The sequence below is a fragment of the Heteronotia binoei genome, chromosome 16 (assembly GCF_032191835.1).
Source record: "Heteronotia binoei isolate CCM8104 ecotype False Entrance Well chromosome 16, APGP_CSIRO_Hbin_v1, whole genome shotgun sequence".
NCBI classification, from domain to species: Eukaryota; Metazoa; Chordata; class Lepidosauria; order Squamata; family Gekkonidae; genus Heteronotia; species Heteronotia binoei.
The window spans coordinates 3,443,037-3,455,676 of NC_083238.1; the positions used below are offsets into that span (position 1 = coordinate 3,443,037).

At 40.3% G+C, this 12,640-nt stretch overlaps 1 protein-coding gene and 1 pseudogene across 1 annotated transcript in view; one reads left to right on the forward strand and one right to left on the reverse strand.

Moving 5' to 3' along the window:
* The window catches only part of THSD7B (thrombospondin type 1 domain containing 7B), a 713,545-nt gene that overhangs the window by 33,568 nt on the left and 667,337 nt on the right, over positions 1 to 12,640 (forward strand). The gene's annotated exons all lie outside the window — the stretch shown is intronic.
* Positions 2,983 to 12,640, reverse strand: part of LOC132585365 (denticleless protein homolog) — an 86,858-nt pseudogene continuing 77,200 nt past the window's right edge.

Consider the following 12,640-nt stretch of genomic DNA (forward strand, 5'->3'; position numbering starts at 1 on the left):
TTAAAGGGCCTGAGGATTTTTACGTTAGAACATGGTGAGCCACACAACATAAAACAACTTCCCTCTGCGGGCTGCCAGAAGTCACTGCAAGTTGGTCTGCCTAAAATTCTGATTGCCCTCCAGTTGCCCCCCCCCCCCCAAAGTTCTGTATCTGCCCCCCCACACACACCAAGAGTGGTAAATCAGTTCTGGAAGTGCTGTATGGCCCCATTAAGGATCCCTCGTTTCTCCTTTGCTGAATATCGAGAATCAATTCTATTAATACAGTTTCTTTTTTTTTTAAGTTAGGAGTTTTCAGACCCCATCCCCACATCACAGCCTAGAAGGCATCTCAGTCTATTAAAGGAGATGTTTAAGATATTCATTTTCTTTGAAATAGTTTTAATTTGTCTGTTCATCTGGGCAAGAAGTGGTTTGCTGGGAAGATTAAAATCAAGATATTCTTTATGAAATTCTTCATTTCTGTAAATCAAGATTTGACCTGGGCAAAGCACGTACATGTGCTGACTTCAGTGTCTGCAATGTTTGTTCCACTGTAGTGGAGTGTGAGCATCGTCATACCCATCGTATTGTAGGAGAGGAAAACGGATTTTCATAGACAGTGTCAGATGCAGGCGGGCAGCTGTGTTGGTCTGAAGCAGCAGAACGAAGCTAGAGCCCAGAGGCACCTGTAAGACCAACAAAGTTTTATTCCAGGTATGAGCTTTCGTGTGTGAGCACACTTCTTTAGATAAAATGAAACGGAAGAAAACCATTCAGACTTCAAGACAGGGCTGAAAAGTAAATTAGCATATAACATGATGAAGATACTTTGAGACAAAATAAAAATAAGCCAAGGATCAACAGCTATATGGATCCAATTAAGGGGGGGGGGACACAGATTGAAGCAATAAATATGTCAGAAGAAAAGCATGTTTGAATGATCTTCTTCCATTTCATTTTATCTGAAAAAGTGATTTTTTCACATGGAAGCTCATACCTTGAATAAAACTTTGTTGGTCTTAAAGGTGCCCCTGGGCTCAAACTTTATTCCATAGGTAGTACAGTTATTCTGCCAATGTTGGTTGGGCATATGAGTTCTAAGAAAGTGTACAGAGTTCTGCTTTTCCTGGCTCCTGTAAATGAATGTTTGCCAGTTCTCTTTATATATAGGCCCAATGCCATATTAAAAGCACCATGTAGATCAAACTGTTATCAACTTGTTTGAAAAACAGTCTTGTCTCAGGTTGAGGGATGTATTTTAGTTTAGTTTATTTAAAACATCCTTGCTTTTGAATTTGTCTAAATCCACAAGGAGCTTGTAGATTAACACAACACTTTTTATCTCATAAAAACTGTGTAAGTAATTTTTTTAAAAAACCCAGTTCTTTGTGTTAATATCAGAGTTAAGTAACAGGAGTCATACTCTAAGAGCCAACACAGTACTGCTGCCTCTTTTTTCCTGTGGTGATGTATTATTTTTTAAATCTACTTAACAAGCTGTTCTCAAGGGAGGATAGCAGGACATGTTTTACACCATACCTGTGTGGCCTTTCTACTCTTAACTGGACATGATAAACTTTTGACACCAACTGATAATTTTCGACCCAAGACTGAAGCACGCCTGTTTTATTTTCAGTGCCAAATACGTAGCTAAAAAATATCAAGTATAAAGCATAGCATGAATACAGAAAGGAAAAAAAATACATGGAATATTAAAATATATAACTATCTTTAAAATAACAGAATCAAGAATAGGCCAGTGTGACCATGGCTACAAAATGTAAATATAGTTCTTGGTGTGCATCCTTCCCAGTATGGCTTGAAAGTCTATCCAGCTCTTCCTCAATGGAACTCAGGGCAATTTTCCTCCTGCATTTTGTTTTCACAACAATCCTGTGAGGTAAATTAGATTGAGAGATATAGAGATTTGCCTATGGTCATCCAGTGAGCTATATGCTGCGTGGGGATTTAAACCCTGGTCTCCTGCATCCTCTTCCAGAACTCTTAATGCTACAACATGCTAGGTCTTTGGTTATTGTAGAGTTTAGTTTCTTTAGCATAGAGTGTGAGAGTGGAAGCGAGAGATTGCAGTCCCTGTGTTCATTTTGCATTCCTTTCAGAAGCTGTTTGTATAGTAAAAGGGATAGCAAAGAGTTGACTAGAATCCCCTGGTTTTGCAGGCTCCTTCCTGCCACCAGCCAGATGGGCAGTGGGAGGAAGCCCCACTCCAACAGCCACAATGTGCCTTTAGATCTTAGGCAGGTTTAGAAGCTAGCAAACTGCTTGTGTTTTGGAAGCTGTGTGTGTGCCTTTAAATCTCAGCAAGACTAAAGTGCATGGGGGTGGGGCGAGCAGGCAGAGCCACGTGTGAGAGAGTGGAAGTGAGAGAGTGCAGTTCCTGTGTACATTTTGCCTTCATTTCAGAAGCTGTTTCTATAGTAAAAGGGATAGCAAAGAGTTAACTAGAACTCCGTTATGGAATTGAGGAAAACTCCAACCCCTAGATCTCTCTCTCCTTAAGTTGGTTGACATACAACAGATGGTTACATTCAGCAACTCCAGTTAGTAAAACTAACTATACTATTGCCCCATGGAGACGGCAAAAGTGTGGGCATGCAAACTGTTTATTTTTACTGCTTTGTGTGTGTGTGTGTGTGTGTTCACTTTCATTTAGTGGAAATTCAGCTGCTGGGGAAATAAAAAAAGGCAAAAAAAGGAGGAAGGAATGAATACTGTATTCAGGGGAACTGCACTGCTGTATTATTTATTTAGTTATTTGGAATGGGAAAGTCTCTTTGCTCCTCCTCAATTAAATTTATAAACCACCCTTCCCCAAAAGGCTCAGTGTAGTACACAACAAATTAATATCAATCAAGGTAATAACAATCAGTTTTATAGCCCCAGATCTTAATGACTGTTTCTAAAGACTACAATGAGAAAAAGACCAGTATAAAAATTATTTTTAAAAGTGAGAACTTGCACTTAACCAGATTTTTTACATTAAATTGAGGATTCCTTTCCATTAGCCAATGTCTTTCCTAATTTAATGCAATTTAAAAGAATTGAAAATAATTGCCAGGGGGAATAAAACTTTAAAGGCTGAGAATGCTGGTCTCTCCTTCTGTGAGTGACACACAATTCACTTTCAGTATCACAAAGTATATCAAAACATTGCAGCAAATGCAAAACACTGCTTAATCTTTTTTTCAACTTTCGCTGGAAGTATGTGCATATCTTTCAAATGGCCACAGAAGGGATTGAAAGTGATGCTGGTGAACCAATTCCTTCCCCAGGTTCTTGTTGTCTTGTGCTAGGACTCCATGACTGAACACTGTTGCCTGATGCATTCTGGTTTCTGAATTTGTTAGTTCACATCCTGTCCCTTAAAGCAGACAGCCAGTTTTTGTCAGCTGAACTGTTTTCCTTGTCAGCCATTCTATCACAACAGATGAGAGGAACTGAGAAATTTGGTAAGTCTGCTGAAGAACATGGATGTCGAGGAGAGGAAGGCTCTTGTCTTTGAATGGTCTTTGCTAGTCTATTAAGAGTCAGATGTTTTTCGCCACAAGGCTTTGAATTCACTGTTGGAATGTAGTGTTATAGCCTGGATTTTTAGGCACTTCATCAAGATCTGTCACACAACTGCAACTGTTGTGGTATTTCCATTTTGTGTTACTGTCCTTGCTGGATTCTATTCTCCTCTTGACTTGTGTTTCAGGCTGCAGATATATGGATTTAGAAGTGAAAGGGACCCCTGGGAGAATGTGAGAAATCTCTGCCAGACCTTTCTGTGGAGAAAATGTCCTTTCTCCCCTTGAGGGAGGAGATGAATGTGGAGTCTTGGTAACCCAGTGCCTGATGCATGTAAATTGAGGAAAGTGCTGATTTGGGTGAAGCACAAGAAGTGGCATCCCTCTGCCTTTCTGGTGTGTAGGCCAGGGTGGCTGGTGGGTTGACAGAAGGTGATGTTGGTGTGTTAGTGGGAAGAGGAAGCTGGAGCACAAGCTGCAGGCTGTGGTGAAGAAGTATGGGGGCTGCCCATCATAGTAACTTGCTGACTGCTTATAGTTTCTAATTTATTTTGTTCTCCCAGTTTTCCTCAGACAGGCCCAGGAAACCAAATTGCTTTTGTCTGATATCTCATCTTCCTTGCCTCATCTTAAGCACCAAATCTTGATGGTGTTGTCAACTGAACAAGTGCTGATCTTGGAGAATTTCTACGTTCACCATTTCCCAACATCGTACTCAAGGCTTTATCCAGGGCCCCCTTTGAGCCCATGGTTACCTGCCCTCTTAAGGAACTCACCTTTAAGACCATCTGCCTCATGGGCATCACTTTGACTAGAATGGTGTCTTAACTGAGGGCTCTCTCAGTAGATAGGGAACTTTGTATCTTCCATAACAACAGAGTAGTTCTGTGGCCAGACCCAACATTTATTCCTAAAGTAAATTCCACCTTTCATAGGGTGGAGGATGTGGTCCATTTGCCCCAATTCTACAGCACACCCTTCTGGCCTAGGAGCTGAGTTCTGTCCTTCCTGGTGCATGCTGCTTTGTTAGAGTCCAGATGTGAGGACTGCCCCACCCTGGACCACTGGAGAATGGAAGATTTACCTCACTTACCATGAATCTCTCCTCTTGGTGGTCCAGGGGTGGGACATTCCTTCCCACCCAAGAGTTTTTCTCCCAAATGGGCTTCTAGTGCTGAAGGGGCTTGCTGTCAGAATCTAGGTTCCTATCTAGCCACCATCACTATCCATCCTGGTGTCTCTGTTATTAGGGAGTTTCTGCTTTCTTCTCCACCAGTGTTCCTCAGAACCTGAGAGGTTTTGGTTAGTTCCAGTTAGGGTGTTTCTTTCTGAGTTGCTGATTGTTTTAAAGAAGGAGAGTCCAGGCTTGCCAACAAACTGAAGATCTAGGAAAGAAGCCCCACCCCTCCAGGAATCATAAAGGTTGGCAACACTTCTTGTGGAGATGAGGAGCTATTTTCCCAGACGTGATGACTGCCCCACCCCTGGACCACTGAGAAGGAGGACCGATTTCACACTCAGCTTATGCTGCTCTCACGTTCCTCTTCTCAGCGGAGCTTCCTTCCGATTTCACACTATCTGCCCTGGGGCTGCAAGTAACGTCGGCATTTTTGCATGGCAAACGGAAACTGTTTTTTAGAGGTTTCTGTTTGCAGCACGAAAATGCCGACGTTACTTGCAGCCCTGGGGTAGATAGTGTGAAATCGGAAGGAAGGTAGATAGTGTGAAATCGCTGAGAAGAGGAATGTGAGCGCAGCGTAAGCTGAGTGGGAAATTGGTGGAAGATTCACAATAAGTGAGATAGATCTTCTGACTTGTCCAGTTGTTGGTGTGTATTGCTTATCTTGAAGTAACTGCAGTTCAGCAGTTAGCTGGCTTAGCTTTAATTAGTTGTAGATCTGATTCATAGTTTTTTTTTGGGGGGGGGGTGTCATGTCAGTTCTCTGAGGAGATCATTATGGCACCTCCTTGGCTTATGCTTTGTTGTTTATGATAGAACATAACAGATGTTCAATACTTAAGTTTCAGGTTCCCTGGAGATCTTTCTGCCTAATTCACCCTTTCCACTTTTTCTTATCTAAGAATACCATTTAGTAAACAGACTGGGGCAGATCTTGTTTCACTGTGATCTGTTCTTTGGGTTGAAATGCTTATATCTTATCAATTACTGAAGACAGAGGATGTGTGTAACTACAGCCATAGGTAAAGGCTGTGGCTCAATCTGTATGGTTTGTAGAAACTTCCATTGTGCCTCAAACTATTACTTCACGCTAATGGAAAGGCCAGTTTACAACAACATAAAAGGCAAAAAGCTATTTCTCTTATAGCTGCCATTTATTTTTCTTGAATTCATCTGAGGATGTTTTTTGCACAGTGGTCAGCATCCCGGAACTGATACTTTAAACCAGATGTAGTAGTAGTAATTATTGATTATGGTCTTTAAACCAGCTTACAAATTCAATCAGACATAAAATACAGTAGTAAAAATTCAAATTTAAGAACTTTTAAATTCAAATTTAAGAAATGCACAAAACTTAGCAGCCAGATGATATATCCTTCCGGGGACTGCTGATGGTATGGCAATCAAGGCAACTTGTTAAAAGTTAACATTGAAAACACCCACGATGTAATCGATTCATTGTCTTAGACTTGTAAACTTGTTTTTTTTTAATTTCGAATTGTTTTTCTGTGCAGTTGGACATTTTGCATTGGAACATTCACATAGGGCTTTTAATTGACTGTTTCTTGTCTCGATAGCTCAGTTAACACAATGAGAGACAGGAAGGAAAGGGAGCAATAATAGTACTAAAAATGAATATGAAAAGAACCTTGGCTGACATCATTTCTCAAAATAATTATGATTTATTGATACTTTGTTAAAATACAAAGGTTTTTTTAAAAAATTAACCAACATGCTTTATGCAAAAGAGCTAGAAAAGATCCTGAAGTGTGTTGCAAGATCAAGATAACTCCATAGAAAAAATATGTTTCTTTTGGGCTGTCAGCACTTGACATTCCCTCCTCATTTTACAATAAACAGAAGGGATCCAAGGTAGAGTGCCTGTACACATCTGCTGAAAAAATGGCGATCAAGATAACTCATGCTATAATATTCCCCATTACTATGTACGGATGTGACAGTTGGACAATAGAGAAAGCTGAAAGGAAGAGTGATGATCCATTTGAAATGTGTTGGATAATACTTATGGATGCTAAGGACTGTAAAAAAATGTGAAATAAATTCGAGATCAGATCAAGCTGGTACAATCCCTAGAAGCTAAAATGACCAATCTGAGGCTGCTGTAATTTGGTCACAATATGAGAAGACTCAATGGAAAGGTCAGTGATGGTGGGAAGAGTTGAAGGCAACAGGAAAAGAGGAAGACCCAACATGAGATGGATTGACTCAGCCAAAGAAGCCGCAGCGCTCAGTTTGCAAGACTTGAAAGGACTGCTAATGATAGGATATTTTGGAGATCATTAATTCATAGAGTTGCTATAGGTTAGAAGTGACTTGATGGCACTCAGCACACACATTTTCACCAACTAGAAATAAACAATGCAGACTTGACTGTTTTAGTCTCAGTCAGCAATTAACATCAGAGTCAGAGGATTGTCACCGAGGTGCATTAATGCACCCTATTTAAGAGTGCAATTGGAAAAAGGCGCATATCTGCAAATATTACAGAGTTGGATTTTTGATGGACAGTTCTATTGTGTGCATACATATTTGCATTCATATATTCATTTTTGGTGAGCCATTTGTAGAAGATGTGTCAACTTATTTATGACCATTCTTCAGAACTATATAATGTCAATAAGAAGAATATAGCAAAACGGTGTTCAAGAGTTTGTTGAGATCTAATCTTGTCTGTCGTCATTCTTCAGTTTGTACTTGGAAAAGATTGGGAATATTACCAAATTCAATTGAAGACACTGTTATTTTAATCTAATTTTATTAATTGAGGAATTGGGAAAGTTATTCACTTTTTGTAGTATTGATTGTCATGCTGTTGCCTTTCATGGTGATGTTCGCCAAATAGGGTAATTTTTAGTATGGAATTTTTTCTGTGGTGGAACTTATTATGGGCCTCATTGTGTAATATGGTAAGCTGTATGCACCCTGTAGAATAGATGCATTGCATAAGTGACTATGCAGTAGATGCATTGCATAACTGTGGTAAGCTGTATGCACCCTGTAGAATAGATGCATTGCATAAGTGACTATGCAGTAGATGCATTGCATAACTGTGGTAAGCTATATGCACCCTGTAGAATAGATGCTTTGCATACCCTTTCACATAATTCTTTTATTACAGTTGACTTAACTATTTCGAATCTAGACAGGCCAATTCTCAAGAGTTGCACTGGTTTGGGAACCATTTCTCCATTGCTTCAAAGCTCAGTTTCTCCATAGCACTCTGTTAATGTGTATATGAAGAAGTCATGTGGATGTGCCAAACAGTGTGCCTCAAAGGCACTATTGAGAAGGTTGGAAAGAAAGCCAATAGGGCAAGCAGCTTATGTACTGCTGCTGGAAACTATAGACAGACCCCTTTTTGTGCATGTAGAGGCCAAACACCTTCATGTAAGAGAACATTATAAAGCTAATTATTCTGAGTTTGCTCACTTACATGCACAATAAAGCTAATTATTCTGAGTTTGCTCACTTACATGCCCAGTAATTGTAGCTACCTGTCTAGAGGTGGCTCTGCCTCCCCCACACGTCCCTCTTGGGAGGAAGAGTTAGCAAACCCTCTCTGCCTTGATGAAGACAGGGCAGGGAGCTGGGAGAGGCAGACAGGACCATCGCGGATGTTGGAGAGCCAGCCAAACCTGGAGACGTAGACACGGCAGCTGATGAAGCTGTCAGTGGCAGTAAGGCCCAGGTTTCAGCAGTCCAGTGTGGCAATGATAGAGGAATGTTGGGAGGCGAGGCCAGTCAGGGAATGGGAGTCGCTATCCTTTCTAGTCCTAGCTAGGTCTAAAGTATTGTACAAATCTGCAAATCTGAATGCCTTTAGCCAATAAAAGATATTCAGCCAAAGTCCAAGTGGGGAGGAGGGGGGGGAGTTTATTGCAATTGCCAGAGAACAGAGCCAAGCCAAAGCCTGCAATACCAAGCTGCTCTGAACTCTTTCAAAATGATCACAATCTTGTATACCCTTGATGACACATGGGCACATGTTAGCATATACACAAATTAATTGGTTGCAACATCCAGCATGATTTCATCACAAGAGGCAGCTACATACTACTGATACCCTCTGCCATGGTGGCATAAACCCATTGGACAGGATCTACATCACAGAAAGAAATTCTACTTTGCATGCCCCTTGACCAGATAAATCCAGTTTGGAGCTCTAAGAGCCCCCTACTTCTATTGTTGCCTAGGAACACAGTAGAGATATAGGAAGGCATATAGGGCAAGTTTACAGATTAGATTGGAATGTTGATAACTCTTCTGTCTTTTCTTCTTTTCAGTCAGGCCTAGCTGTGTATTAACTCTTAGGGATATTACTTAAGCATGCTTGTGGCCTTCTCAAGCTATGTCCCACCAGTCCCGCTTTTGGTCCAGTGCCCTTTGTGGTTCACTGACACCACCCATATGTGGATATTCTTCATACTGCTGGGTAACTATTATAATTCGCTCACCTGGTGTTGGTGATCTTGGTATGCAAGTCTTTCACCAGGCTAATATAATAAGAAAACACTGAATACAGAAGCAGAATCTAAAATGAACTAAAATGATTACGAAATAAACATCAACAAAGTCTTAATGTGTGCTCCTAATTCTAGGAACCATCCCCAAGCCAATTTTCATCTGAAATAGTTACCTATGGTTGGTAGGGTTCCCAACCCTTTTCATATTTCCTTCTGAAGTTGACACATGTCTGTGCCACATGTACAAATTTAACGGACATCATGTCCTCAGTGAAATTTTATGAAAATGGTGTAAATGTATATAATCTGTCAAAATCAATGGGGAATATTAGGGCACAGAATATTGTAACATTCTTCAACTATTTCAACTCTGTAGGGACACTCCATAAACATGAGACAACCATGTCTTGGTCTGTGAGCCTGCTGTGTAAGCAGAAAGTATCTAATCTGAAATGCTAGATTTAGCCTTACATGCTCCCATTGCCTTTGTCTGCTGCCAGAATGAGCAGCCCTCATCACCTGACACATCCTTTACTGGCTCTGGCTCTAAATCCAGCTGTTTAGGCAGGCATTCCACAGGTGCACAGCCTGACTTCCATTTTCTTATGAGGAGGAGGAAGCTGACTGACTCATGACAGTGTGCATTCCACACTATCCTACTGGAAAATGTAAGAGTGGTTTTGAGGCTGAGTTCATGATCCCAATTCACTTCACTTTATCTCATATTTTCTGTTTCTCCTAAGTGTTTTCTTTGAAATGCATGAGGGCTTCTGGTCAGCATTAAGTTTCTATTAAATGTCTATTGCATTGTCCATGAGGCCAAGGGAGAAAATTGGTGTTTCCTTTTTTATTCCTTAGTTCTGCATTTGGCACACTCAGAGGTTGGTTGAATTGCATATATTCTAGTTTGTTCTATAGCTATAATCACATTGTGATAAGAAGGGTGCACGATATGGAGGAAGAACAGAGGATATCTTATTTCACAACAGACACAGGGAATACTACTGCTCATTCCTCAAAATGATTTGAGAAAGGAAATTGAGCAAAGCAAAATACTATAATTTGATATATTGAAAATGATTGGTGGAGACCTTTACAGTGAGAGACTTAAGGTAAATAAAGGGACAAAATGAGACACCTTTGGTGTGTTATTACTACACTAGATAATGCATTTTACATAGGGTTGCCAATCCCCACTTGGGGGCAGAGGATTCCCCGGTTTGGAGACCCTCCCCCTTCTTCAGGGTCATCAGAAAGCAAGGGTGGGGGAGGGAAATGTCTGCTGGGCACTCCATTATTCCCTATGGAGACCGATTCCCATAGGGTGCAATGCTGAATTGATTTGCAGGTATCTGGGGCTCTGGGGTGGCTGTTCATAAAGATATGAACTCTTAACAAAGGATCAGTTCCAAAATGTCAAGCATGAGATTTCAAAAGAACCAGTCCTTGGATTTTGAAACAAAGTTGAAACAAAGTTTATTGATAATCCATTTGGCTCATTTGAGCTGAAGATTGGAACTGATACTTTGTAACACTAGAATACATGCTTTAAAATGGCACATCAAAGGTTCTATAAACAATTCTACATTCAGGTGTGAAATTCACACGCTGGGCTCCTTATCTATATTGCAGCTAGCACATCCTGGGTTCAGGCCTGGCTGAGCCTGGGAACAAGTCCCAGGAGGTCTTATCTTCAAAGAGGACATTCCTGCATCTGTTAGTAAAAGCGAAAGAAGGAAGGTGGGGGCTGCTACTTTGATGTGCCCATATTTAATTCTGGGTTAGTAACAATTCTAGAATCTGGCTTCTATAATATAAAATGAGTATACAATGCTTGACAGTGCCCCATCCTCCATTGTTTCAAGTGGAGGGGGTGGAAAGCATTGAAAGTGATGCAGGGATGCTGTGGTGCTTGAAAGGCATTTAAATGCACTGAGAGTTCTTTAAATGCCCTGTAATTGCAGCTATCCAGTGGTCCCCCCAAAAAAATTCTGTATATTTTCAGAATTTTTCAGGCAGCCATAGACAAACAAATATTAAGATAATGGATTTACGAGGTATCTGCAAGAAAGAATACAGAAGGAAAATCTTGCATGTGAGGAAGAAGGTAACATCAACATAGATACCTATGTAAAATGATTTCTAAGGCTCCCTTTCCATCTATTCGACCAGGTCTTTAAGACTTTAGGGAGAGAGGCTTTCTTTTCAGTTTCTGCTTAAATACTCAAGCATAAGTTTCTGAGTTTCACTAATTCATAAAGTTTAGAAGTTTAGAATTTGGGTGACCCACTTCCCCATATTCTTCTTTATGCACAGACCTGGGTTCACTCTTTTTCACTAGAAGCTATTTCCCTTCTTAACTGGACAATGATCACTTCTCTTTACGTGAAGCTATTTTCCTTTTTGGCTTGAATGTGGATTTTCCTTGATCTTCTCACAGACTTAGCCTCCTTCTCATCTCACAGCCAGTGTTTAATGGTCTCTTCTTCACCTGTCAGTTCGCAACTGTAATTTCTTAACTGACTTCACAGAATTGTTTGAACAGCCTGTCACTCAGTGGGTATGTTCACACTGCACTAACTAATGCAGTTTACATCCAGATTTTTGCTATTCTTACACAGTAAAAATCCAGATGTAAAATGCATTAGTTAGTGTAGTTTGAATGCACCCAGTGGTTCTCAGACTCTGTTAAACATTACCCTTGACAGTCTGTCACAGTTTCACTAGAAGGCCTCTAACTGGCCCCTGAATTAAGTACAGAGTACTGGACCCTGATTTGCTCCAGCACAGCAGAACATTTATATCCAGTACATGCACTGATTTTATTCTGTGCACTGTGATTTTCCTGTGCTGTCAAGGGAAACTGCTTTCCCCCCCAAATCACTTTCATGTTTTCTCCATTTTTCCCCTTAATGGTCATACCAGTCAATCTAATCCAAACCACTTGCATCCTGATATTCAGGATTGCGGATGGTTTTATTTATTTATTTATTTGTTGTTGTTGTTGCTGCTGCTATTGTTATTATTATTATTGTTGTTGTTGTTATAATTATTTTGCATAGTGATTGGGACCCATAGTGAAGTGATTTTGCTCTTAGTTTTGGTAGTGTAAATACCCCTCTGTCTCTTTGTAGCATTGATTGTAATTCCCAAGCTCCCACATTTCAGTCACATTGCAATAGAACAACTGATCAATAGTTTTTAAATATTGATTAGTCTCAGTAAATAAGAGCTGAGAGAAAATATTAAGTTCAAGGTCAGGCCAAAAATAAGCCAGTCAGTGTGGACTGAAGATGTGACTGCCCTGTTTTATTCAAAATCTCTACCTTTAAAAAGTTTTTTAGCTAAATCTGTACATGTAAGTACTTAACAGTAAAGAATTACAGTAGCTCATTAAAGTACATTATTTGTATCTCTCAGAATCTGACATTGAAGTGTTAAATGCGAGCTCTGAACAGGAGGAA